At 37.5% G+C, this 25,969-nt stretch overlaps 1 protein-coding gene across 14 annotated transcripts in view; it reads left to right on the forward strand.

The window, feature by feature from the left end:
• The window catches only part of Sorbs2 (sorbin and SH3 domain containing 2), a 326,863-nt gene that overhangs the window by 101,902 nt on the left and 198,992 nt on the right, over positions 1-25,969 (forward strand). For 3 of the 14 annotated variants that reach the window (XM_074054801.1, XM_074054799.1, XM_074054803.1), the window contains exon 1: positions 19,301-20,292. The exons of 1 other annotated variant lie outside the window; for it this stretch is intronic. The gene's annotated coding sequence lies outside the window, so the exon portion shown is untranslated. Of the gene's footprint in view, positions 1-19,298; positions 20,293-25,969 lie in introns of those variants that run through there. 10 more of the 14 variants (XM_074054815.1, XM_074054814.1, XM_074054816.1 and 7 more) reach the window with 6 other exon arrangements.

The following is a 25,969-nucleotide window of genomic DNA, read 5'->3' on the forward strand; positions in this document are numbered from 1 at the left end:
TATTAAACTCTTTTACTACAAGAATTTTATCAAAACAAAGCAAAGAAAAGCCAGGTGATAGTGACTCACACCTGCAATCTTAGCTACCAGGGAAGCAGAGGTCAGGAGGATCACAGTTCGAAGCCAACCCAGGCAAAATAGTTCAAGAGACCCTATCTCAAAAATACCCAACACTAAAAGGGCTGGCAGAGTGGCTCAAGTGGTAGAGCGCCTGCCTAGCAAATACAGGCCTTGAGTTTAAACCTCCAATACTACAAAAAAACAAAAGTAAAGAAAAATTTTTAAAAACAAACCTCAACATTACACTCAAATTGAGACTAACGATTAATTATTTTTAGAAATGGTTCAAGTCTTAAGTTTTGAAAGTCAGTATTTTCTCAAAATCCTTTATAAGGAAGATGTCCATTATTTTCCACAAGAGAAGATGGAACAAATTGAAGTATTAATAGAAAGGTTTCAAAGACAACCATATCCAAAAATGTTTTCAAGCAAACCTTCAAACAAAAAGTCACAACTGAACAAAAACTAGACCCATTTTATGAAACTAAAATTAAGAAGAGATAATTCTTTCACATCCACTGTCTTTGAATGATATTTTAATTTACAATAACCAAAAGAAATTGTGGTGGACCATGGTGACCAAACTCTCCTCATCTCTAATCTGACACATACACAAATCTCTGACTTTTAAGTCAAATTTTGGAATTTATGTTTAAGCATTCTAGATAGAGACAAAGTAGATAAATATAATTTTATGAGAAATTTATTAGAATTGACCAGGGTGGATTACTGACTTAAGGCAATGTAAACTCTGCAGCTTTTAAGCAAAGAGAGAATCTTAAAATTTCAGAAATAGTACAGTATTTTTAGAGATAAATAGTGGTTATTAGATAAGATCGTCTGCATGAAGTAGTTATCAGATAGGATATAGACTATGCTGGCTGATTTTTAAATCTCACTTTCTGCTTAGGTAAGATTAGATATAAGAAAGTGTCTGTATGTAAAATGACTAAACTTCATTGAGAGAAACTTACAAGGCATAAGGGCAAAGACCAAAAGCAGCTGCCTTATAAATTGCCAATATTCAAAGAAAGAATGTTCATGAATTTTAAGTATATTAAAATCTCTTTTCTTTCATAATAGGATTAACCATATTTATAACCAGAGCATCAATAATAATTATACTATTTAAAATGTATTGGGTCATTAATATATGCCAGATACCACACTGTGCTCTTCGAAGGAATTAGTTTATTTACTCCTTCACCGAGTTAGTAAGGTGCTTTATTGGTTCTGATTTAGAATTGAGAGAGTTCAGGTCTTGTTAACTTCAGTTCTGCCTCAATTCAGCCCTAATTGGAAAAAAAAAAAGAATATGTTTGTCTGTTTTTTGTTTTGTTTTTATTTTTTTGGAGGTACTTGGGGTTTGAACTCAGAGCTTCGTGCTTGCAAGGCAGGCACGCTACCATTTGAGCCATGACTCCAGCCTGTGTGTCTGTTTTGGGGACAGTGTCTCGCTATCTAGCTTAGGCTGTCCTCAGCCTCTGGAGTGCTGGGATTATAGAAATGCTCCACCATGCACAGCCCAGGGATGCATTTTCTTGAAACACTAATAGTATCACAAAGTGAGGTGGAAAGAGCAGAGCTTTGGGCTCAGGAGGCCCATGTTCTGGTCTAGATGATAATTCCTTGAGGGTAGAAACTCTGTCTTGGTTACCTTTCTGTGCCAATGCCTATTATAATACCTGTGACACAATAAACACTTCCTAAGCCTCCTTACGGAATGAGTGATTCAGTGAATGTTGGGAGGCACTGCTAATGTAATATGTGACATTGGCCAAGTAGTTTGACCATTTGGGTCCCATCCATTTGCCTTCCTTTTCTATTCTATTTCCAACAGCTTGTTTTTAAAAATGATTTGAAGATACAACTGCAGAGGGCCTTTACAGTAAAGATAAAAGGTCAAAAGAGATGTTCTGTAAGAAGGGGAAAAAACTACATCCAAAATCAAGAATAAGAATATCTGCTTCCACTGAACTTGGAAGTTAGACAGAAAGTTTGTGCAGACACAGAGCATCTGCTTGATGGAATCCACCCCACCTACCCTCTCTTCTTCTGCCACATTTGGCCAGAGCAATCTGCTTCTGTAGGAGTCTTAGAGAAAAGAGAAAAGCCTAAAATACCACTTTTACTGTCTAATTATTTTTAATTATTAAATAATCCCACTTCTCTTATGATTATGTTAGGCCTGTTTCAGAGCATATGATCAAAAATTCAAATAGCAGAAAACCTAGGAACAAAAAAAAAGAACTTCTTTTCTTTAGTGAAATCTGAAAGACCCTATAGAATGGAGACATTAACATAGCATTGAAAAATAAGGTGAACTAAAGAGCAGGTTTAACATATCAAAAAGAAGCAAGTCACGGAAAACCACAAGCTCCCACACGGCAGCATAAATGAGCTCTGGCCCTCTCTAACAGACTGGTTGTTGGGAACAAGAGAGAGCATTAGAGAAAGAATAGAAAAATGTTCAGCCAAGTCACAGAAACCCAGCTTACTGTGATCACTAACTGCTCCAGGGAGGTTGTTTGTTTTGGGTTCAGACAACAGAATTTGATAAGAAAAGAATCTGAGCTGAATGGTGAGAAAGGTAAATAATTAACCATGTAACTTTAACAAATAGCAGTAGGCTGAGTTCTTCAAGTTATACCTTCAAAACAGAAGCTTTAGTACGAGCAAGGCTCCATCCCAGATATTCATCTTTATCCATTGGGTGTCAGCTTTTACTTTCAAGTAATTGGTCAGCCCCTTGCTTAAGTGGAACCAGGTTGCACTTCAGAGATCAAAAGGAGGCCTTTTCCAACATACTAAAGATACTGTTCCTGTTTCTTTAGTGTTTATAATGATGTTTGTTCACCTGCTTCCTCCCACACTTGCTTTCTGTTTGCAGATTCAAGATCAGGTATTGGGCTATTCAGCAAAATGTGCTTTATCATTCGCAGCACCTCGTATGTGTTCTGGATTTCCTATATGGTTGTCCTCCAGATTCCTTCATTGGGAATTTCCAATAGCTTAATAGCTCATTCTCCAAACCACAGCCTGAAAACATCTAGCGGGCCAATCAGAGTGTGCATCTTCACACTATTCTCCTGTGTGACTTCCAGTGTGTTGTCTGGATTAATACTAGGAATCAGGGAGATGGAAATTTTAAAAAATGTGAAGGAGTGAAAAGAGTACAATTTGACTTGGAAAATTGCCAGTATAAATGTATAATCAAATGATATGCAGTTATTGTGCCTCTTAAAATTATATCATACCTAGAGATTGGAACTCCTGGGAAAATTACAGTGGAAAATCAAAGTTAGAATTTGAATTAAAATATAGAAGGATACAGGAATGTTAGTTGTACTTCCCATCTTCTTTACTCAGTTCAGTAATGTCATTTCAATGGAAGATTTATATCTGAAAATGAAATTATTTGTTTTAATCTATCTTTAGAGCTACTCAAGAAGTTAGGTAGGAAAACTAACAACTCTGAATTGTACAGGGCAGATGATTGGAACTAATAATTAATGAAAAATATAAATAAAATTCTTTATGAATATTTTTTCAGGCCTGTTTTATTTTACTGCATAAGTTTAGAGTAGGTGTTCACATCGTATAAATAAAGACTGTGACAGAAATTGAGAGCAAAATTTGAAGAAAAACTCATTCCTCTACCTTTTGGTAAGTGGGATGCTCAATCTGCTTCATCTAATCCTCCAAGTGATCTCTTGGTTTGTGTGTTTGGGTGTCTAGTGGGAGTGGAGATAGAAAAAGAAATTACTTTCTCCCTCTCTATCATTCTTTCTTTTTTTTCCCTAAATTTCTTAGGTTGTTCTGTCCAATATTTTTATTCATTTGTGGGTTTGTATGTGATCATCTTACTGGTACTGAAAAAAATCCATAAGCAAAATGAATGTCCATCAAGATCTCAATAGTTGAAATGAGAGACAAAATTGAATTTTTCACAGCTCTATTTGAAATCCTACCCCAGCATTCAGAAATAGCCAGCTGCATTAGTACAGGATTAGGGGAAACTCAGCTTTTAAGTAACATTTGTTTTACCAACCATATCACATTATTCACACAATGGAATGGAAGTCTAGTATTTTACTATTAAACCTTCTCAATAGAGAAGCCCAACAGCAAGAATCAAGACAACTGCCTTGTTGTTCTTTACATTGCTTAGAAAACACTTGGCATAATCATCACAGTTTATTGAAGACATTCAAAGAATCAAGATATTGGTTTTGAAAATATTATAAATCAGGGACTATTTTTGGGAACTGAGAACATTTCAAAACAAAGTATAGTTCAAAAATATGTGTATTACACACATGGAGAATAGATCAATTTTTATCTGTGTTATCCAATGGCACAGCAGTGAAAACAGATTCCAAATAGTGAGAAGGCTCTGACAACAAAGTAAATTGGTTGGGATCATGGTGCATTTTCATTACTGGAGTTGATCCATCCAATAAGGGCTGGTAACATTTGGCAGGATTGCTACAGAAAATTCAATCACAAGGTAGCACTTGAATCAACTGACTTGCAAGGCCCTTCTCCACCTTGAGAATCTGTCATTTATTGAATGAAATGGAACCTGAGGGACAATTAATGAGAGATACTGATATGGAATCCATGCACAATGTCTGTCTCTTGGGCCTCTTGGGATCAGGTTTTGCCATGATTGGCTGGTTGATCATAGTTCTACACTTTCCTAAGATGCTTTTGAGGTTCAGCTATAATTTGGTGCTACCACTCATAGCAACTCCTTCTTTCTTTGTTGTGTTATGGAAGAGAAATGTAATGACTAAGTGCACTTCAGGACTTCTTGAAGACCGTGACGATGTTACTGAATGCTACTGTACCTCCTTTCAGGACCAAGGACCTCACCCACTCATTCCCCAGAGGTGCTTTGCTGAATGCTTACAACTGAGCATCTCTCCAAGAATGGTGTCAGCCAAAGTCTTGCCCCCTCCATATAGCCAGCCTGTGTACAAAGAGGAGATCCAGGGGTAGAAAAGTCAAACTTCCTTGCAATCATTTGGAACAACTTGGAAGGTTTATCTCTGTATGATCGCTACCTGTGGTCTCTGATGAAACTTTATCAGACATTTCCTCTTTGTCCAATTTTCCCTCTCCCTCTTCCTACCAAGTAGAAACACTTTCAATATCTTCGCACTTTATGTGTTTCTAGAGAATCAACCTAAGGTAGTAGACATGCTGCTGCTGCTGACACTAGTGGAGGAGGGATGCAGTGGCAGCAGTGGGGATGAAAAAGAAACTAAATTTCGAGTGCATTGCTCTTTATGTTGGCAAATGAAAAGGCTCATTTGATCCTTATAACTTTTGGGTGCACAGAAGCCTAAAGTTTTCAGTCTACAAATATGGGAGCCAAGGAATCTTAGGTCAGTAATTTGCTTATGATCACATAATTAGAGACGGCTTTTATAGTAAATCCTGTTTTGTTTCCCATTTTGATGTTATTTTACCTGGTTTCAGGTCCTAGCACATCACAGGACTCGGAAAAATATTTGCTGACAGTATGGTTTCCTCAGCTCTTTAACCGTTCTTCTTTCTCATCTCTCTGGGATATAATAAATGTCAATGGTCCTTATTTGCAAGATGCCATAACTTCACATGTTTTAAATTATCTCTTTCAATAAATTTGCTTTGATTCACTAGCTCACACGAGCAACTTGCTTTGTTTAGGAAGTGTGATGGCTTGTATAGGAATACTACACAGGGCAAAGGAAAAGTAAATATTTAAAAGAAAACTCAAGAAAGATTTCTATGACCCACTAGCATGTCATGCTATGCTTTTATATTTGTGTTTATCATGGACCAGTGTAACTTGAATAGCAGGTATTGATGGTTAGAGAGTACACATATTTCAGCTAGGTGAGGGCACCTGATGAAGCACTCTGAGTAAAAACCACATCCACCAAGTCTTCAACGTAAAGAAAACCTTCAGAGAAAATTCTCCTATCTCAGCAGAACACATAAGCATTTAAAAATGTTCTATAGGATATACCAGCATTGATGTGGCAAAATGAATTTAAAAGAATTATGTTTTTAGTCTACATTTGATGAGGTGTCTGATTAAAATATAGCTTACTAAAATATTGCTTCCCTACTGAGATTTTTCCTGACTGCAGTTCATGTTTGACTCGTTAAGCCATAGACTTTGCAGGCCAGCTTGTTTGACTAACCACAGAAAGACTCCCCATGGTGACTCGGGCTGTTTCCCTCTGAAGGAATGCTAGGTGAAGACATTCTAGACCAGAGAGAGGAACTCTTGAGCCAGGAGGTAGATCACAGCAACTGAGAGGAAGTCAAAACCACTCTTCTTTCTTCACAGCGGATTTAGATGCAGTGTAAAGGACAGTTGGAAACACCAATTGCTTACTCACCTCAGGAACAACTGTGCTGTTTGATTTTCAAGGGAGGATTTAGTAGTGAGAAACCTAGCATATAAATTGGGATGATGCTTTTTCCTCTTCCATATGTCGGGGCAGAAAAGGTGGGGTACGATCCTCACCCAACTGGAGGGTAACAGCTGATTCTTGTAACAAAGACAGGTTAATGAGAGGTAAGCATAGAAAATTTATTTAACCAGAGCTTTATATGACATGGGAGCCTTCAGAAATTAAGAACCCCAATACCACAACAAAATTAGAGATAAGGGCAAAATAGTTTCTGCTGGGTATTGAGGGGGGGGAGCGGGAGGGGGTGGAGTGGGTGGTAAGGGAGGGGGTGGGGGCAGGGGGGAGAAATGACCCAAGCCTTGTATGCACATATGAATAATAAAAGAAAAAAAAAAAAAAGAACCCCAATACCCAGGGAAAACTAGATTCAATGAGGAACAGACATCTTGCATAAATATGATTGCATAAAAGGGTCTGATGTAATGGTCAAAGACTGATGGGGGGAGCACTCTGAGGCCTGTCTATTCATATCCTTCATATCCTTTCTCTCCCTCTCCCTCTTTCTTTTCCTCTCCCTCTTTCTTTCCCTCTCCCTCTTCCTTTCCTTCTCCCTCTGTATGATAGAGATAACCACATTTCTTGCAGGTCTACTGCAAAGATTAAGCCTGACAACTTAGACATTGTAAAAACACTAAAGACAAACCTCAGAATCACCATCAAAAAAAAAAAAAAAAACCTAAAGAAATGTCAAATGTCACTTTTTCTATAAGGTGTTTAATTTCTAATCTCTATTCAAACCATTTATGATTGAGTCTTAGCTCTCCATAAATCAAATGCCTCTCCCACTCTCTCTCTCCTTCTCGGTGGTAATGGGGTTTGAACTCAGAGACTTGCATTCACTATGTAGGTACTCTACTACTTGAGCCATACTCCCAGCCCTCTTCATGGTCTCTCTGTATAGCCTTCCTTCCTCCCTGGTATGTGGCAGGCTTCTCTAGAATGAGGGTCTTCTAAAAGGAGAAAGGAGAAGAGAAAGAACCATTTTTAAAAAATTTTTATTGATTGCTTTGAGGGCAGGTCTTCAAGTTTCTATGACCTGCGTTGGGGAAGAAGACTTCTGGTTCCAATGACTGGCTTTGGGGGATAAAGAGGGAGTAGTTAGGGGAGTGGTAAGAGGGCAGAAAGACCTTGGTTCTGAAGCCTTTCCAATTTCCTTAGTGTGCCAACACGCCTACATTGATATCTATTATGTTCTGAACTCCACCAGTCCTATGTACAGTGCTTCAAAGCAATGAAAAGTATAATACCTTTATTCTAAGTTACAGAAATTGCAATGAGAGTGATCAAAATGATTTCACCTAAATAAGATTTAGCCAAAAAACATTGAGAACATCACTATTCTTTTGTGGCTGACTTTCAGAAATCTGATCCAAACAAAACCAACAGCAGTTTACGTCTATAATGAATTAAAAGTGCATTTCAGTAAGAAATGCAGGATAGTAGAAGACCATGTAATTCTTTAACCTTGGAAGTCATAGTTTTCCGGAGCCTAATTTCTCATCTGTCAGATAAAAATAATTCCTACTTGGCAGATAGACTGTAAAGAACAGAGTTAATATTTATGAAACCTATAGCATAGTCCCTGGCACACAGAAATCTGCTAAATAAATTATATTGGCTGCTATTTTACTAGGCTTTGAAATTATAAATGATGTCCAGTATAGTAAAACACAAACCAAAAGGATCAGATTTTTTAAAAAGATTCTCTCTGCATGCCTAATAACCCTGAGATGTTAGGCTTTTGGAAACTGTAAGACCTGCTTCAGATTTTTGGTGAACTAAGCTAATTGAAAGGACATGGCCCACAACTAGAGGCTGGTGTGAAACCTTGGGGAGTCTGAATTGAGAAGCAATGGCTGCATTTGGAGAGTCAAATGAAGAGAATCCAGCCTACTGATCTCAGAAACCATGCCGGGTACTAGACCGCCTGCCACACAAATGAGCAGAGAGTATTTGAATTAGAGTACAGTTAGGAGGCTTGTTGCTTCAGAAAGTTCTTCTGGGAGAAGCATAAATCCAGACAATATTTAGCAGAATCTTTTCAATGTAGCAGATACATTTTTGTATTCTTTTTGTTATTGTTCCTTCAACTTTATAATGATTAAGTCTAAATCCAGTAAGGAATCTTACTAATTCAGTGTAGAAAGAAAAAAGTATCCAGGTAAATAGATTATTTGATATGTTCCTTCAGAATTCATTCATTTTCAAATTCAGTTTGCTTGAGTTGTCCATGATTTAGTTCTTTACAGACCCAACTGGATAGAGAAACAATTTTTTCTTCAAAAAGAATGATAGCTACACACTACAACCATTATGGGCCAAATTGTGTCCACAAAAATGACTTATGGAAGTCTTAGAACTAACAAATGACCTTATTTAGAAATATGTTCCTTAAAGATGTAAAGAAGTCAAGTCAAGACCATACTTGGTTAGGATAGGGCCAAAGCCCAGTTGTAGCCCTTTGTGGCAGTAAAGGAACACAATATCTATAATCATTTTGGTGCAAAAAATGAGGTCCATGAAGGTTAAGCAAATTGCCCAAGATCATCTAACTAGTAAGGTTCCCCTAAACCGCAGATAAGGTATAGGCCGGGATGTTAAATTTAAAGTTATTTATCTTCCATGGTGGAACAAATTTCTGAGATCCAATCTACTGATTATATTAAACCTTGTATCAAACCACAAACCAAACAGCTTCTTCCATTCATTTAACATTTCCTGTTTCATAAATATAGGACCTTGTAAATGACCCAATGAAAAGTATAAGTAATGTCTGAATTTATTGCATTCCTCTGTCCTCTTCGGTAATTTGTGACTAATAACACTTTTTTTCTAATGTAAATTGAAAAAGTCTCATAAAACAAATCCCTGCTGTCAGAGCTGCTCAAGCAGTAGAGCACCTGCCTAGCAAGCCTAGCAAGTGTAAAGCCCTGAGTTCAAACCCCAGTATTGCCAAGAAAAAGAAATCCCCATGTTCACATTAAATTTTCTTTATGTTTCCTATACAGCACATGCCAGTAAAATTCAAATCCTTCTTTGACTTTTTCATGAAGTCAGTTCATTATTAGTGTTTCAATAAGTATTTTTTTATGGAAAATGTTAATTCATTGAAGAATATACTGTTTAGAAAAAGTGAAGGAAGATTACACATAACCCTGTCACTCATCATGTGAGTCAATGTTTGGTGTAGCACTGCCTCTTTTCTGTGGTTGTATATCCAAAACTTTGTGAAAATGGAACTGTGCTTCCATGCATTTTTATGGATTTGTTATTGAGGTCTCTTTGAAATACAATGTGGACATCTTTTATGCCATAAATTGAAATAATCTAGGTTAACATTTCACATAGGATCTTTATACTCCTTATCTTCTCAAAGCTTTCTAAATTATGAAGCACACTGTGAAGTGAAACTCTAAAAAGAAAGGATACGGTTGGCAGGGTCTCTTAACCTTTTCTGCCTATGGCTCCCTTTTTGAAAGGCTATTCTAGAATATGCTTTGGAAAATATCACTCTACCCCTGGTGGCATGGCTCAAGTGGTAGAGCACCTGGCTAGCAAGTCTGAAGCCCTGAGTTCAAACCACAATACTGCCACAAAAATATATCATTCTACATAATTACTTTTAAACACTGAACATGTCCCGTGATGTGGCCCCACCAAAATCTGTTTCATCAGCCCCTTATTATATAAGTCATCGCCATTCTTCTTAATGTACTCTACACAGATTATTAAATTCCCAGTCTCCTTTCTAAATGCCAAAAGAAAATACTATATTCAATGAGTTAAGACATACTTTTTATGACATAATTTCCCAAAAACACAAGATATGTGTTAGCCAAGCTGAAGTCCTGACAATCTTGTCATGTGTTCATCCAAGAAAATTCACCATAGGCAAGAAAATCCTGAAAACAGAAGCAGTGCACTCACTTAAGAAGTGCTCCTGTGCTAACAACTCTCCAGTGTTTTTCAATTTTCGGGGGTCCTGGAATCTTCTAGAATACAACAAATAATACAGAGGCCTAGGCTTGTTGAAACAGAGGGTAGTTTGGGCCTTTTTTTTTTTTTTACCACTTTTCCTAGTGATTCTGATTCATATCAAACTTTGAAAAGCACTAGATAGAAAATATTATGTGGCATATAACATGAAGAAACAAAACCATGAGTATAAATGTCACTCAGAAGACTGGAACACTGATTTTAAGATCATGGCTTTCTTTCTTGGACACACAAAGCAATAGACAATGAAATTTAATGTAAATACACTTGGAAGAGCTCTTACAATGAATAGTAATCAAGATTCCAATACACAAAAGAACATTGTGTTATAATTTCATTGGGAAACTTTTATTTCTCCCCTTAGTAGAATAAAAAAATATTGGTATGTCTGACAATTTATGGGTTCTTCACTTTGTTGGAACCTTTCTTGGCTCCTAATATGAATACCTTACATAGAGAAGGTGTTCAACAGATGTCTGATAATAATGACTAGTAATAAAAATAACCAGAACATAAAGCCTGTGAGTTGCTCCAAGTAAATGTGTCCCTGGGCTATCTTTCTAAAATACAAATATGGTTACATCTCTGTTCTCTTTTAAACCCTGTGGAGGCTTCCCATTTCTGGAGAGATAAGATCCAAACTCCATAACATGCAAAACCAGGTGTTTCATAAACAGCCACACATTTACTAATCTCATCTCCCTTCACTCTTGCCTCTGTCCAAGCTTCAACCACATTGAACTTCCTGGGGTCTTCCTGTCTCTGTGCTCTCACACCTGCCACTTCCTCAGCTTAGAAATCCTTTCCCAGCCCTTTCTTCTTTATCCATTTGGCCCAGTTCAAGTCCAGCCCTTCATGAAGCCTGGGGACTAGTCATTTTTCCATTGGCTCCCTAGGTCTAATTATACTGAAGAAATCACATTGTAACATCACTATGGGCTGCCTTATTTTTCTACCCACCAGAATGTGAGCAATAATTTAGTAATCTGACAACTGATGCTGTTCTTAAGTAGGGAGAACAGGTTAGAAAAGAAGTGCTTGTTGGACAAATGGGGGGACAGCCTTGCAGGAAGATGCAACTCACCTGTGACTCCCCAGCCTACTCATTCCTTCATTTGCCCATTCACTATTTCTATATCTGCAGGCCAGGCACAACACTAAGCACTATAAACAGGGCAAAGATAAAACATAAATGGTTTCTGTCACCATAAAATTTATAATGTAGCAGCCCAATAAAGATTAAATAACCGCACAAGTAAATATAACAACACAATATGTTCACTCTGATTGAAACTGGGCTACCTAGGCCCTTATCTCAAAATCCATATACATGAGTCTTAAAGAAAAAGGTGGCCCTTTGGTAAAGGGCCGCTCTGTGTCCTCAGAGGAGCTGTCTGAAAGTCCTTAGGCATGGCCTACTTTCCCCAACATGAATGTGTCTTCCTCCGGTGCTGCCCTGTCACACTGCTGTCTCAGCTCCTTCTTTCTTCCCATGCTCCAGAAGTGAACCCTCCCAAGAGGGGCCATGAGGGGGCATTCTGGCCGATGAAGTTCACTACACTTCATTAAAAGGGTTATTACAGAAGTAAGGGCACTCAGGCAATGGGAGAGAGAAACAACCAGTATTAATTTAAATCAGAGGGTGGAAGCAAGCATTGGGGAAGAGCAAGAAGTGAAAGTAAAAGGCCTCCAATAATTTTCCTACAGATTTGCCCATTCCAGACCGAGTCACGGGTGCTCTGTGATTCCCATTGACGACACTGCCTCTGCCTCTTTGCTGAACTCCCTTGGCCCTTAATGTCAGTTCTGTTCTTTTGCACATGAATTTGCATTGCTTTTACTTCTCTGGTCTCTGTCTACCTGATCTTTCCAACTACATTAGAAGGTTCCGAAGATTCTTCACAATGCCGGGCACGTTGTAGCAGTGACATAAATAAAAGAAATGAACATACAAGATAATATCTAATATCATTTTATACCACTTATATAAATTAATTCATTCACTTGTCACAATAACTCTGAGTTAGACAATATCATCCCCTTTTACACACCAGGAAAATGAGGCACAAAGAGTAGTTTGCACAAGCTCTCACAGCTGATAACTTACAGAATATTTTTGTTTGTTTGTTTGTTTATTTACATGTGCATACATTGTTTGAGTCATTTCTCCACTCTGACCCCCTCCCCCACCCCTCCCCTCCTCAGTTTCAGGCAGGTCCCGTTCTGCCCTTCCTTGTCACTGATTTTGTTGAAGAAAGGACACATGTATAATAAGAAAGACAAAGCGTTTTTGCTAGTCGAGTTAAGGATAGCTATACAGAAAGATTCCTACTATTGCTTTCATGTATCCATGTGTTACCACCCATGTTGATTTAACTCTAACTGATCTTTACCTTGGTTCCTGATCCCCTGCTCATGATAGTCTGTCATTTTAAGGTTTCTGTATTAGTTCCTCTGGAGTGGGGACATCAAACGCTTTCATGTTATGGATTTTCTACCTATTCCTATATCTCCCGTATGTGCTCTCCCCTTGTCCTGTGATCCAAGTCCAACAGCATTGCTGCATTTGCCCTAGATCTAAAGTCTGCATATGAGGAAGAACATATGATTTTTGGTCTTCTGGGTCTGGCTGACCTTGCTCAGAATGATGTTCTCCAGTTCTATCCTTTTACCTGCAAATGATAAGATTTCATTTTTCTTCATGGCTGAGTAAAGTATTTGAGTCCATGTTGTTTATTTGTCCAGTAGATGAAAGAAAAAATAATCTGAGAAATTGCTATGGAACTAGAATAAGGAGAGCACTGGACTGAGAGGTGCTTGTTTGAGTCCATGTTGGGAAAATAATCACAGTGTCTAGGTAGGCAGGTGAGCCTAGATGGACCAGTTTTCCACCTTCTTGGAAGGAAGGACACAACCTCAATCTGTCAGATCAGCCCTGCACATCCTCGCCATGATAATGCCTGGCCATATTGGCAACATATGAGAGAATAACTAAGAATGTAGCTTCATGGGGCTTTTCTTTCAAAACAGCAAGACGGTGATTAATGTAAATGAATCCCTAAGGAATCCAATACACAAAACTCACTGACAATGTCAAGAAATGAAGGAAGCCAGACATGGTGACACAATCCTGCAATCCCAGCTACTTAGGAGGCAGAGGCGGGAGGATCAAGAGTCAAGGCCAGCCCCAACAAAAAAGTTAGCAAGACCCTATCTCAAAATAAAATAAAAACAAAAGGTCTGGAGCTGTGGCTCAACTGGTAGAGTGCTCTCTCTCGTGGTGTGTGTGTGAACCCCTGAGTTCAATCCTCTGGAAAAAGAGTGGAGGTGGGAGGATAGAGAAGAGGAGGGAGTGAGGGAGGTGAAGAGGGAGGGAGAGAGAAAGAGTTGGAGTCCTGATAACCATGGGGCAATTCTATACTGGTCCTAAATTGTCTATTTTTTAACCAAGAGAAAAATAAATCTTTGTCTTACTTAAGCCCTATAATTAGGTTTTCTCTTGCAACCAATCCTAACCCTGTAAGATTATTTCTTGGGTGTTACCAAATATTAAAAATTAACTTGAGTTTGTTTCTAATTGTTGAGTTTCAAACTTTTTCATATGTTGTATTATTTCAGGGGACACATCAGTTTCATCTAATGCATGGCAGTAAATGCACCAAACTATCTCATAATTCCTAAACTTGGTTTATGGATCTTTTTTATGTCTTTCTCTCATTTCCTTCAAGATACAGGTTAGGTAGCAGCTCTTCAAAGAGTCCACCCTCCTGCTTAATGTTGGTTGGGAAATGAGTTGTCATGCTACTTTAAACCCACAAGCAATGTTTCCAAAGTTAATCTTTCTTTACTACGATAAATGCTGAAAAGTAGAACATCAGTTCAAGGTAACTATCCAGCAGCCAGGATGTCCTAGTCTTACCTTTGAAAATATAGGAAATTAATTCTAATTTAGATAGATTTAGTAAAAAGAAGTTACCCTTCTGGATTATAGTCTTAACCTCATACAATGGAGCTCCTGACTATTATTTTGCAAGGATACATAATTTACTTTTCCTGGCTGTGTATACTATCACTGGTAGGCCTTTCACAGAGCATCTACTATTTTCAGTGTGATTTTCAACTGCTTTTCTCATTTGGCATTTGACTATTGGATTCTTCAGTGTGTATCATACTGTCTATCACTCAGGCCCCACTGTACTACTTTGATAATGAATCTCACCGAGCACTTATATCAGAAGAGTTTCTGAAGAATGAGGTGACCTCCCCTATTTTCATTTCTCTGGGATTTGTGCACTTGGATACTGGGGGCTTGCTTTGGCGTTTGCCTCTTTAGCACTGACAAATGCTGCCCAGTTTCACTCTGTGCCTTAGTTTGTTTCAGTGGCTCAGGTGAAACGAGCAGCATATTTGTTTAAAATGCTTCTTGCCAGACGTTGTTTGCCAAAGCTGGTGTGCTTCGCTACTAATTCAACAATGCTGTGACGACAGAGCCCAGAGATTTTTCTATGTAGCTGGACATGGTGGCACACTGCCCAAAAGTACCTGGCAGTCACAGTTTCCACAGGGCACAATGGTAAGTGGAAAAGGTCACGGGAGACAAACCCTGTTAATCTGGTCAGAGTGAAAGCATGGCCCCTTACAGGAGAATGACAACAGCTGCCTCCTCCTCCCTCCCTTTTCAAGCTTATCATTATGACACATAAACAATAATCAGATTCCTTGAGGGCAGGTACAGCCTTTGCTGCTTGGCTTCCAGAATTTCTCACACTGTGAGTTTTATGCAAACCTGCTGTGCGTGCTCATCGCTAGCTGGGCTTAGCAAGATGTATTTATGTTTGGGGTTAGCACGCTGTGTTGGAGGTGGGTGGGTGGATGGTTTAATTGTGGCTTAGTTTTTGTTGTTGTTATTGGATCACACCACAATTTTCCCCTAGGCTGGTACCAACACATATAAGTGAATATTTTAAGATAAGGCTGCCTTTCAAGTTGCTGCAATCATAGACATTTGCAACTCAGAGCTTGATAAGCCTGGACTATTTAAAACAACATTGTTATTACTAGCTGGTCAAGAGCAAGGCTGTCCAGCTTAGGCTTGGCTAAGCCTTCTTCCTGTACCTCTTGCCACCTTTTCCTTATACCTCTTAATCTACAGGGGAGACAGAACTTTGACAGGTAATGGTAACTAATGGCGTTTTATTCCGTGGTATACACGAGGTAGTTTTGGGTTAATGGTTTTACTTTATAACCAGTTTTAAAAACAGTTTTTACTGCTGCCATTAACAATCCCATCATTTGCCCTGTGGTAAGGCTTTGTTCTTCTGTACTGGTTTTCTCATTTTTAATTCATTCAATATGTAGATGCACAAAGCATTTGCTGGGGTGGGTTTGTTTAGGTTTCAGGTACCTTGGATATACTGAGGTCACTCTGGGTACTAATGATGATCAGATTTCCTCAGAGGAAATGACGTTGTGTGATTAACAACCTGTAGGTCAGTCAGTTTCCCTGCATAGATTTCTCAGAGGTTGGAATTTTAGAAATACTTGCTTCACTGAGATCCTCCCATCCTTGTCCTAATCCTGCTCAAGTGGTCATCACATCTCCCATCATGGTCCCACTTAGCACACTGATCAAACCGTTGTGAAAACTTCTAAATATGCAAGATTTTGGAACAACCTGTAACCTTGTCTATTTGTTGTTAGAAATTAGAAATTTTACTTTAAGCTTTATAAAAAAGTCTGTGCTATGAACAAACCATGCTTAAATATTATTATCTAAGTTAAGTCTTAGAAAGACTTTATTATCCAGACAGTGAATGCTTTGATAGAATCTAGCTCTAAAATAGGTATGACCACAGAACACGTGGATTTAAGTAAGCATCAACGATCTTGTTGAATTTCTACAGCAATGAAAAAACAAGATTAACAAGGATTTCAACATGGGAACCAGCATATAAATGGCTTAAGGTCAGGATACAGAGAAGCAGTAAATTTAGGGAAAGAGCAAACTTCTTTCAAGAAAGTGCAGCTGGGAATGTGGCTGAAGTGGTAGAGCACCTGCCCGGCAAGTATGAAGCTGTGACTTCAAACCCCAGTTCCACAAAAAAAAAAAAAGAAATTGAAAAAATGTTTCCATTACTCTGTACCATGATGTTTGCTTAATAACAATAATCACAGTCCCCTTGGTCCATAATTTATCAATTTCTTTACTTTCAACTTTGATAAACAGTTATGCCCCACCTAATAATCTTAATCTGTGACTATGATAAACACTATGTACTATTCTCATTTTATATCATTTTTTTAAAAAAATCATTATCCTGAAGACTAAGGTTTCAAATTTATAGAAAAGTGAAACAGTAAAATTGTACGACATAGTAAAATAAACTGGAAAAGCTCTCCATCTAAGATTCACCAGGTGTTAAGATATTACACATCTGTGCTTGCCCTCACTTAATAGATAGATGAATAAACAGTAGAGATAGATTTATGGGTGGTATAACTTAGCTTTTAAAATGATTTGTAGACTGATAGTCTATTATTAGTGTTATAGTTAAAAGTCTTTATAAATAAATATTGTATTTGTTTTAGAAAATCATATTATGGTATGGTAGTATATGCTTTCATACTGAAAATAATTTCTAAATGGAGATTTTCACCCATATCTCTCATTTTTATTTTATAATAAGAACCCAATTAGTAGATGAATTATATATCAATGGATATCTTATTGCATTTTAATCATGTAGCAAATTTAATTATAATGTTTAGATATACAAAAATTTGACAATATTTTTATGACCACTTTGCTTACAATTCTATACTATCCTGTTAGTGAAAACAGGCAAAAACTATGAATTGAAAATGGAAAGGTGACCCAAAAGACCACCTGTGTGTCAAGGTGGGCATCCTGGAGCCAATCTCCCATGGTAACTGAGAAACAACTATTTAATAACCTATACAGGTGCCATGAGGACCACTATGGAACCACAAGAGGAAGAGGATTAGTCTCAGTTCCTACCAGCTTCCCAGCTCTCAGTCCTGTGCAGTGTGGGGACATTCCATTTCTATTCTTTGTAGTGGATCAGGGAGATGGAAGATAGAAGGAAGGTCTTTGGAATTCCAAAGGAAAATGACTTCAAAGATTCTTATACCTAGTTAATCAATTAAGTGTATGGATAAAATAAAGAGGTTTTCAGATAAGTAATGGAAAAAAAAGCCATCCTAAACACAAAATTACCTTAGAGGGTTTGTTAGTATCTTTTTATAATATGCCGATATTTAATCAAAATCACTTCAATTTTTCTGAAGGGGTAAATCAACAAATGTGTGATATTGAAGAAAACATGAGTTAAAACAGACTTCACACAATCATTTAGTACCTATTCATACAGTGTTATAGGTCCTCATTCAAGATGTATTGAGAAAGCCATGTGTGGTGGTACATGCCTATAGTCCCAGCCACTCAGGAGAATGAAGCAGGAGGATCACATCAGTCCAGGAGTCTGAGACCAGCCTGTGCAACACAAGGAGGGTCCTATCTCAAAATAAGCAAACACAAAAAGCCAAAGCCAAACAAACATGTATTGAGAAGGTAGAAAATTCCAAGTATGAAGACAAATAAGACATGGACCAATTCGTTTCCAGGCAGTTGATAGAGCAGTCTGGGAGTCAGATATCAAAAGAAAACTGCCAATAAGTCCACAGAGCATGAGAAGTACTGTACTAAAAGAGATAGATCCCAGCTAGAGTGGAAGTATACAGATGGCCACAGCAAACTCCACCGAGGAGTATCACCAGCAAGGTTGGCTATTTGAGTAAGGTGTTGAGGGACAGGTGAGAGGAAGCTTGGGATGGAGGTGAAAGGAGCTGAGGCAGGGTCCAATTCAGAGCCTTTCAGGTGACAGAAACATTCATAGGGCAAGGAGGCGTGGAACAGTATGTAATTCAGGATTTTGAAATTAGAGAAGCAGCTTTAAGACGGTGTGAGGTGTGAGAACCCCAAGCAAGACAGGTGAACCCACTTATCGTCAGTGGACATGTTGACCGGCCAAGTGTCAATCTGCTTGGAACAGGGGAGGGAAATGAGACCACCAAGTCTACATCCACGGGATTCTTCCTAGGCATACAAAGGTTTGGGGATGGCTGCTAAAGATAGGAATGTTAACTTGGGCAGGACATGCAATACTTACAAAGTACAAATCAATGACTACTAAACAAAACGTCTGTATTTACAAGTCCAAAGTGTTAACACACTATTTCAAACAGATTTCTACAAGCAAAAATAAAGGGACAGTGCTTTGAAAATATATCCAGTAGAAAATCTGACTGTTGACAGTAGTTAAGGAAGAGTGTTGCAGAAGGAATAAATTGTTAATGAAGTTAAACCCAGACTAGTCACAGAGGAGGTGAAATTTTAAGAAAGGGTAGAGTGCAATCCATCGCACTGATGGACTAAAATTATTCCCACCTTGAAGGTAATGCTTACACTCAAAGGATTTTTAATCTGATTTTGGATTTTTAAAATACTTTTAAAGTGAAAATGAATTATAATTGAACAGAATCATTTCTTTGGTGGAAACAATGGGACTTTTTAAGACTATTTTAAATTGTGTAATTTATTAAAATAATTGAGCAAATGACTTCCATCAGTAAATGGACATTTCAAAAATCTTATTAAAGTATCCCATTTGGTTGGGTTTTTACTTGACCATATATAATAATTCCTGGGGCTTTGTTTCAGTTAAATAGCTACAAGCTTATCATTTAAAAACAAAAAGCACAATTGCCCCGTTTCCCAATCTCCTTCAGCTCGTTCTGTGACTCTGACTCAAAAGTAGAGCCTGTTTTGACAATGGTTCCAATTAGTGTCTCTCTGGTGATTTGCATATTATTAACCTGGATAGACCAGAATGCAGTTTCACTTCCTTGATTTCACATGCAGCACTGGCTCCTATCACAAAAGTTCTTCAGGAAGATGAATTTTAAAAATTCAGAGCACTTGGACTATCAGTGAAACACTGAGAAAGATAACAGAAGCTACCCTCCTCCAAAAATGATGAGTTTGATAAAAAGAAATTAACAAGCTGTGTCGCACGCTGCACATGATCAGCCATGCTTACGGTCTAAGTCTGTCTGTTGGTTGTTGCTATGGCTACGAAAAGCCAGTGGAACCCAATGAGCTGCCTGCCGCAGGGCTGGGAGGACCAGCCATTTTACTTATGGAAAACAGTGGGGCATATTCTGCTGAGGTTTGCCCTGGAAGAAGCATTTAAAAAAAAAAAATCTGTTGAGAGAAGAGAGAAGCAATGGATATGTTAGCACACAATTATTACAGCCACACATGCCTGCAAGCTGCCCTTTTCACAAGCTGTTGACTGCTGCTGCAATTAGCTGATTGGAGAAGTGGAAGGCAATGTGATAATGCTGCATATCTACCATCAGGCTGCAGGAAAGGGTTTTGTCTGGGGCAGGCAAGCCTTCCCTGCAATATCAGCTCAGCGGCTCCCTAGCTGCTTCTCCTGAAACCCACTGATCCCAAAGGAGGGTGTTACCCTCTGCGAACACAGGACCTGTGGGTGGCGTTGCCTGTGAGCGGCAGGTCTGAAAGGCAGGTGTGTGCTTGGATGGGCACTGGACTGTAACGCAGGCAACTCTAGGCTTTACCTGCTTCCTGTTAACAGATTGTTGGCTCACCAAACATCTGCTTGCACGCTGAGGCCGAAGCTGAGAAGGGGGATCCAGGCATCTCATTTGACTGACAGAGGTAAGCTTTTTTTTTCTCATCCCCTTTTGAAAGCACAGCATAAAAATAACTTGGAGCAAAACTTAACCTTGAAAGACCTACGTTGATTATGTGATCTGAATTTACCAAGGAATCACACATACACTTCTCTACAAAATAGTGTCAGAGATATAGACTTACTTCAGCGAACTTATGTTCTAGAAATTGTATGATAAAAAGCACTACTGATAGGCCTTGGTGTTTCAAATAAATATTTACAGTTTTAGTAAACTCTGATGGCTTGTCTTTCTGGATGGTATTAATAGCCAACAACCTTTTTCTCCTACAAACAATGGATTCTTTTGTGACCTGCACTTTAACACATATTAAGAAAGCCACAAGGAAAATGCAGCATGCAAATTGTGAAGCGTTTATTTCCAAGTCTGGTAAATGATTTATTTAACTCTTAACATACCTATGGGCACCTTTAAATTAAGGAATTCTGTTCCCTATGTAGGTCGTAATAACTGGTGGATTTTGCACTGGACCAAGTGGCTCGGTGGGCTGTTTGACTTAGTTCAGGGGAGTTGGAGAGCCAACAGTATAGGTACTGGAAGCTGCTCACACCTCCTTTCAGAGTATCACACATGCCAAGCCAGGCCAGAGCACAACACCCCCATTGTGCTCCCCAGGCTCCAAATCCAGGGAAAGAAAGGAAGTGCACAACTATAGTATGTGGCAGTAAAACTTCTTTTATTGCACAACTTTTCTCACAAGCAGATAGGTTTCAGAGGAGAATAAAACCCAAAACATCACACACTTCCTACAAATGTTCACCAGCAATTACAGTGGATGTTTACTGTCACAAACTTTGAATTGCACTAGGAATTACCCCTTAGTACTCCTTTGATTTATGATCTCTTAGGAACAAAGCTGTAACTGTTGATTAAAATTGGTCAATCAGATCAAAATCCCTGGTAAGGAAATGATCAAGTCATGATTAAATTCTGGTCTAGCAACATTTCAGGTTCCCCTAAGTCAATTCTGTTGTTCTATCAGAAATCTCAGATCATTCAAAATGCTATTGAAAATATTTAATGAAAAGTATTTAGTTGAAAACTTTGAACAAGATTTCTATTAACTAAGACAGACTTTACCATGAGATCTACTTCAAAGAAATAAATTTGAATTTTCTTCCTTTCCCTTACATTTTAAGTATAATATTTTCAATGATACCTGTGAGCATGAATCTCCTGCCATTTAACAAACACTCAGGTAAAAGAATTATAAAGCCTAAAGGGAATATTTTCAAAACTTTTGTCCTCTCACTGATATTCAAGATGCAGACTGAGAATTGTCAGTATAGAGAGTCATGTATAAATGTTTACTAGGAATAAACAGGAATACAGCTCTGTGAATGTGAGAGGTTGGTGAGCTTAACATACAAAGAAAAACTCAATGAAGAGACTTAGCTTCTAGTCAAATCCTGTGAATAAAAATATTGACTAAAGAAATGATCCTATTAGAGAAGAATGAATGGTAGAAAAATCTTAGTTTTTCACTCCCTTATATCCCTAAAGAAATTCTTAGAATTAACACTCGGAAAAGACCAGAGGCAAGAAAGTGATTCTTAGTTCTTGTGGGAATTTTGAGAACAAGGTGTGGAAATACCCAAGGCACACCTGACTGCTGTGCCCCATCACCTTTGTGTGGCTTTATGTGAGAGAAGAGAGGAAGAGGAACACACAAACTTTATTTCCTGCATATCAACCGTTAAAGTGACAGCTGTGAATGATGAGCTTTGAAATCCAGTTCTACACAGTTACTAATCAACAGTTTTGAGAACCGAATTCGGAAGCATATTCCTCACCTTTCAGGACTTTGCACTGGTTTTCATCTACTTCCACCTTTCATGCTGGCAATATTGAATATTTTGTAATTTCCAAAACACACTCTACCAAATATTGACAAATGAAATACTATCTGTATAGACTTTTCCTTTAAATTTCTCCCAGCAACGTCGGCCGCCTTTCATGCCTCCTTCAAAGCCCAGCAAGGCTGTCTGTCTCCACTGTTCCTCACCACCTTCAGTGGCCTTGGGTCTTAGGTCGCTGGTTCTGTCTATTGGACCATACTGCATGTATTTCTGCTAAAACAGGCTTCCAGTTTTACTGATGTCTGATTGCAAAGTACTTTGTCCTGTGTCTGAACTTGGCATTTAGATATTGTACTGGTAAGCTCAGGCTTCACCATTTCATTACTAACTACTGTAAATACAGACTTGACCTCAAAACAGAAGTCCTAATATTGCCTTTTCTCATAGAAACTCAAACCATTCAAAGAAAAACAACAATGAGGCTATAACTTCTCTGCTATGAGAATGTGACTTCAGGATCACGATTTCATAAAAGCTATAAAAACCCTGAAATAGAAGAGAACTTTCTGAGGGAAATTTAGCAACATAAAATTTTAAACACAATAACTAGAAAGTTTTAAGATAGAGATAATACTATTTTTCTCTCTATGTATATTATAAAAACTTCAGAGGGAAATAAATATAGTAAATATTCCTATTTATAATTTGCTGTAAAATCAAACTATTTACAGCTGGAGTTGACTTGGTGGTTAGTAGCTGATTATAAGGGAGGATTACTTAAGGAATTGTTTTACATACTGGAATCAGAAGAAGTAAAGATTATGATCTGGAAAGAGAGCATATAATTGAAATAAAATCTACAATAGCAGAATTTCTCCTAATTTCCCTAAATAAACCTAAAAGGTTATTGATAATCACTAAGTTCCAAGACGAGAAAAGTGTACCACTCTTGATACATAGATTTGAGCATAGAAACTTCATCTTTTTCCAATATTAGGTAGCATAATTATTCTTTTTAAATGGTCTAATTTTAATAACCTCTTTCTGGAAAAATTTCTATAATTCTATCATCAAAAATAAGAGTGTATCAGGAATTTTATGTGTAATTCCTTATCTCTAAGATATCCATGTTGAAAGCAAAAGTTGTAACCAATATTTAATAAGATTTATATACATAATGTAATACAGATTAGGAAATTTAAAACATCCAGATGTTTGAAATTAGAAAGGAAAGCACTTAATTTCATATTTCCAGACATTTTTACATTCTAGTCCACCATTGAGATTTCTAATAAAAATAAGATACATAGCAGTTGTTAATTGTGATGCTGCCCTTTAAAGGTTTATTTTGGCTATCTTCCAATTGATTTTAATGTATAACATGTTATAATTAAATGATAACTAAAGTTAAAATGAAAAGTTGAAATTTGCCCTAAAGATTAACCATGTTTAATCAATTATCTAAAACATGATTCCATAATTTGCCTGTATCATTTTCAATATTTTGCATTTTAAGTAATATTTTGAAGATTTAAATTACACATAACGATATTGGATAGTGGAATGACATGAGTTTCACTTGCATTATATAGTGCAGAGTTTTAATATGCAATTGCATTAGGTAATTTTCTAAAAGTTGCTCAAGTGAATGATTTCATTATAGATATGCCTGTTAAATTCTCAACTATCACTATCAAGAATTTTATTGAGGATTTCAAGATATCTTTGTATCATTAAGACATAGGTGTTCGGCTCTAAGTATACACTTCTATAACAACTGAGTTCTAAATATTGGCAAATACCTTCCATTTAATAGAACAAAGGACAGGTAACCAGCAGAAAAGTTTTTATTTTGGGACTTAATGATATGACATATTTACGTAGGACTATATCATGCTTTACTGTCTTCAAAACAGAAATACCCTAGTTCACTAAGTAGGAATTTTGGTCAAAAAGACAGTAGAGTCCTCTTCCCTATACAAGTCAAGTAGACAGGGGTCCAACATTTATTTTGCACCTCTGAAAAGCATTATAAATGATGCTTTTTTGCTTAAAAGCAAAAATCCAGAAAGCTTTCACTTCCTGAATCCAACCAATGATCTAGTCAAAGACCACATTCCCATCTTTAAAAAATATCCTAGTAATATTCTCAATATACTTTCTTATTTCCTTTACTATCAATGCTATAATTTAGGAAAATTTAATAAAAAGGCTTACTTGAAAATTTCAGCAATTTTTTTTCTATTTAACTGTTGTCAATTTTTTCAGTTTTTGGTGATTTTATCCAACAGACATTCAGTTCTTCTATCTTTCCTTTAAGATGTTTTCTTAGTGGTTGGCAAGTATCAAAAATACATTCTTACTCTTCTGCTGTGAGGATATAGTTGTATACACTGTAAAAAAACAAAACTTCAAGAAAATCCTGGCTGCTTACAACTAAGCTAATCACACCAATCAATGTGGGAATAAATGTTCTTTTCAAATTCCTTTTCCTGGTAAACTTTTTCTTGAATGATTATGGTTGAGGTTGAGGACAGGGCCGCATAAACCCATCAGGTCTCCAAATTTCCTGATGTTCTTCATTTGAACATAATAGAGTTGCAATCCAACAAGTTACTGCAAAAATAGCCTTCAAACCAAGAGCTGCAACACATAAAAATCCAAGCAGGGAGCACATGAATATAAGCATAGACCGGTAAGAAGGAAGGTAAGATTTTCAAATACACACACACACACACAAAACATTGGCACATCCTAGCCACACTGGAGAAAACGTGTTAGCGTAAATCTTCATTTTGCTCCTGTTCTGAAAAGAGGTCTCCATACCTCTTTCCAGTTCGGGATCACCGGCTTCTCCGAGCTAGTTAGTCCTCTGAAGAAGTGACCAGTGTAGAGGCAGCAGCCCTGCTGGTAAAAACAAGCTTAACCTTTGTCTGTGTAAGGAGTCATTTTCCCACCTAATGACAAGTCAGCTACTTTTGCCTCACTGGATCATTTTAATACCACATCTTAATGCCTTTACACCATTTACCTATACTTTACACTATTGAAAAACAAACTTTAGGAAGCCCATACTTGGAAGCTTAAAAGCAAACTGACTTTTTGTAGCTTAGAAATGCCTTCACACCTACTCATTACAGTTCTCTGTGTGAAAGTTAACAAAGGAAACAGATTAGATACCAATAAGCTATTCTTGTGCTCTGTGTCATCTGGTGAAGTTTTAGCACTTTCTGAAACAAGTACACTTAATCTGTCAGATGCATTATTGCACTAGAGTAAATATTATGTGTTTTATCCTGTGGGGATAAGCAACTTGTAAAAGCACTTGCCTTTCAATATCTGGATCTAGAAATATATGCAGCATAGCTTCTCCTAGTGGTTAAGATGAAAATTTTATGACCACTTAGTTGTTTTGCTGGGGCACAGGCTTAGATCACTGTAGGCAAGTGGAGGTCAAGAGAGTGCTCAGTGGTAAGAAGTAAAAGGTATGGGTTGCTTGGGCAGAATAAGAGTGACAGAAAAACTCAACTTGATTTAGAATGGCACATTGAAGGCATTCAGCTTATACGTGGGCCTATTAAATATTCAGTCAGCATTTATTGAATGAACGAGTGACTCATAGTAATCAGATCGATCCCTTGGTGTTGTGCTAACGCCAACACATGATCAAAACATGCCGTTTGCATCTCGAGGTAAAAGGAAAATTAAGAAACTTTTCTTTCTTTGTATTTATTTATTTTTGAAATCATAACATATAGGAGAAAGGAAAATCATGAAAATTTTAGAAAAATGCTGTTTTTTAAGCAAGATAGTCTTCCAACAATTTCACAAACACAGGAATAT

Source organism: Castor canadensis, chromosome 14 (genome assembly GCF_047511655.1).
Source record: "Castor canadensis chromosome 14, mCasCan1.hap1v2, whole genome shotgun sequence".
Taxonomy (NCBI): Eukaryota; Metazoa; Chordata; class Mammalia; order Rodentia; family Castoridae; genus Castor; species Castor canadensis.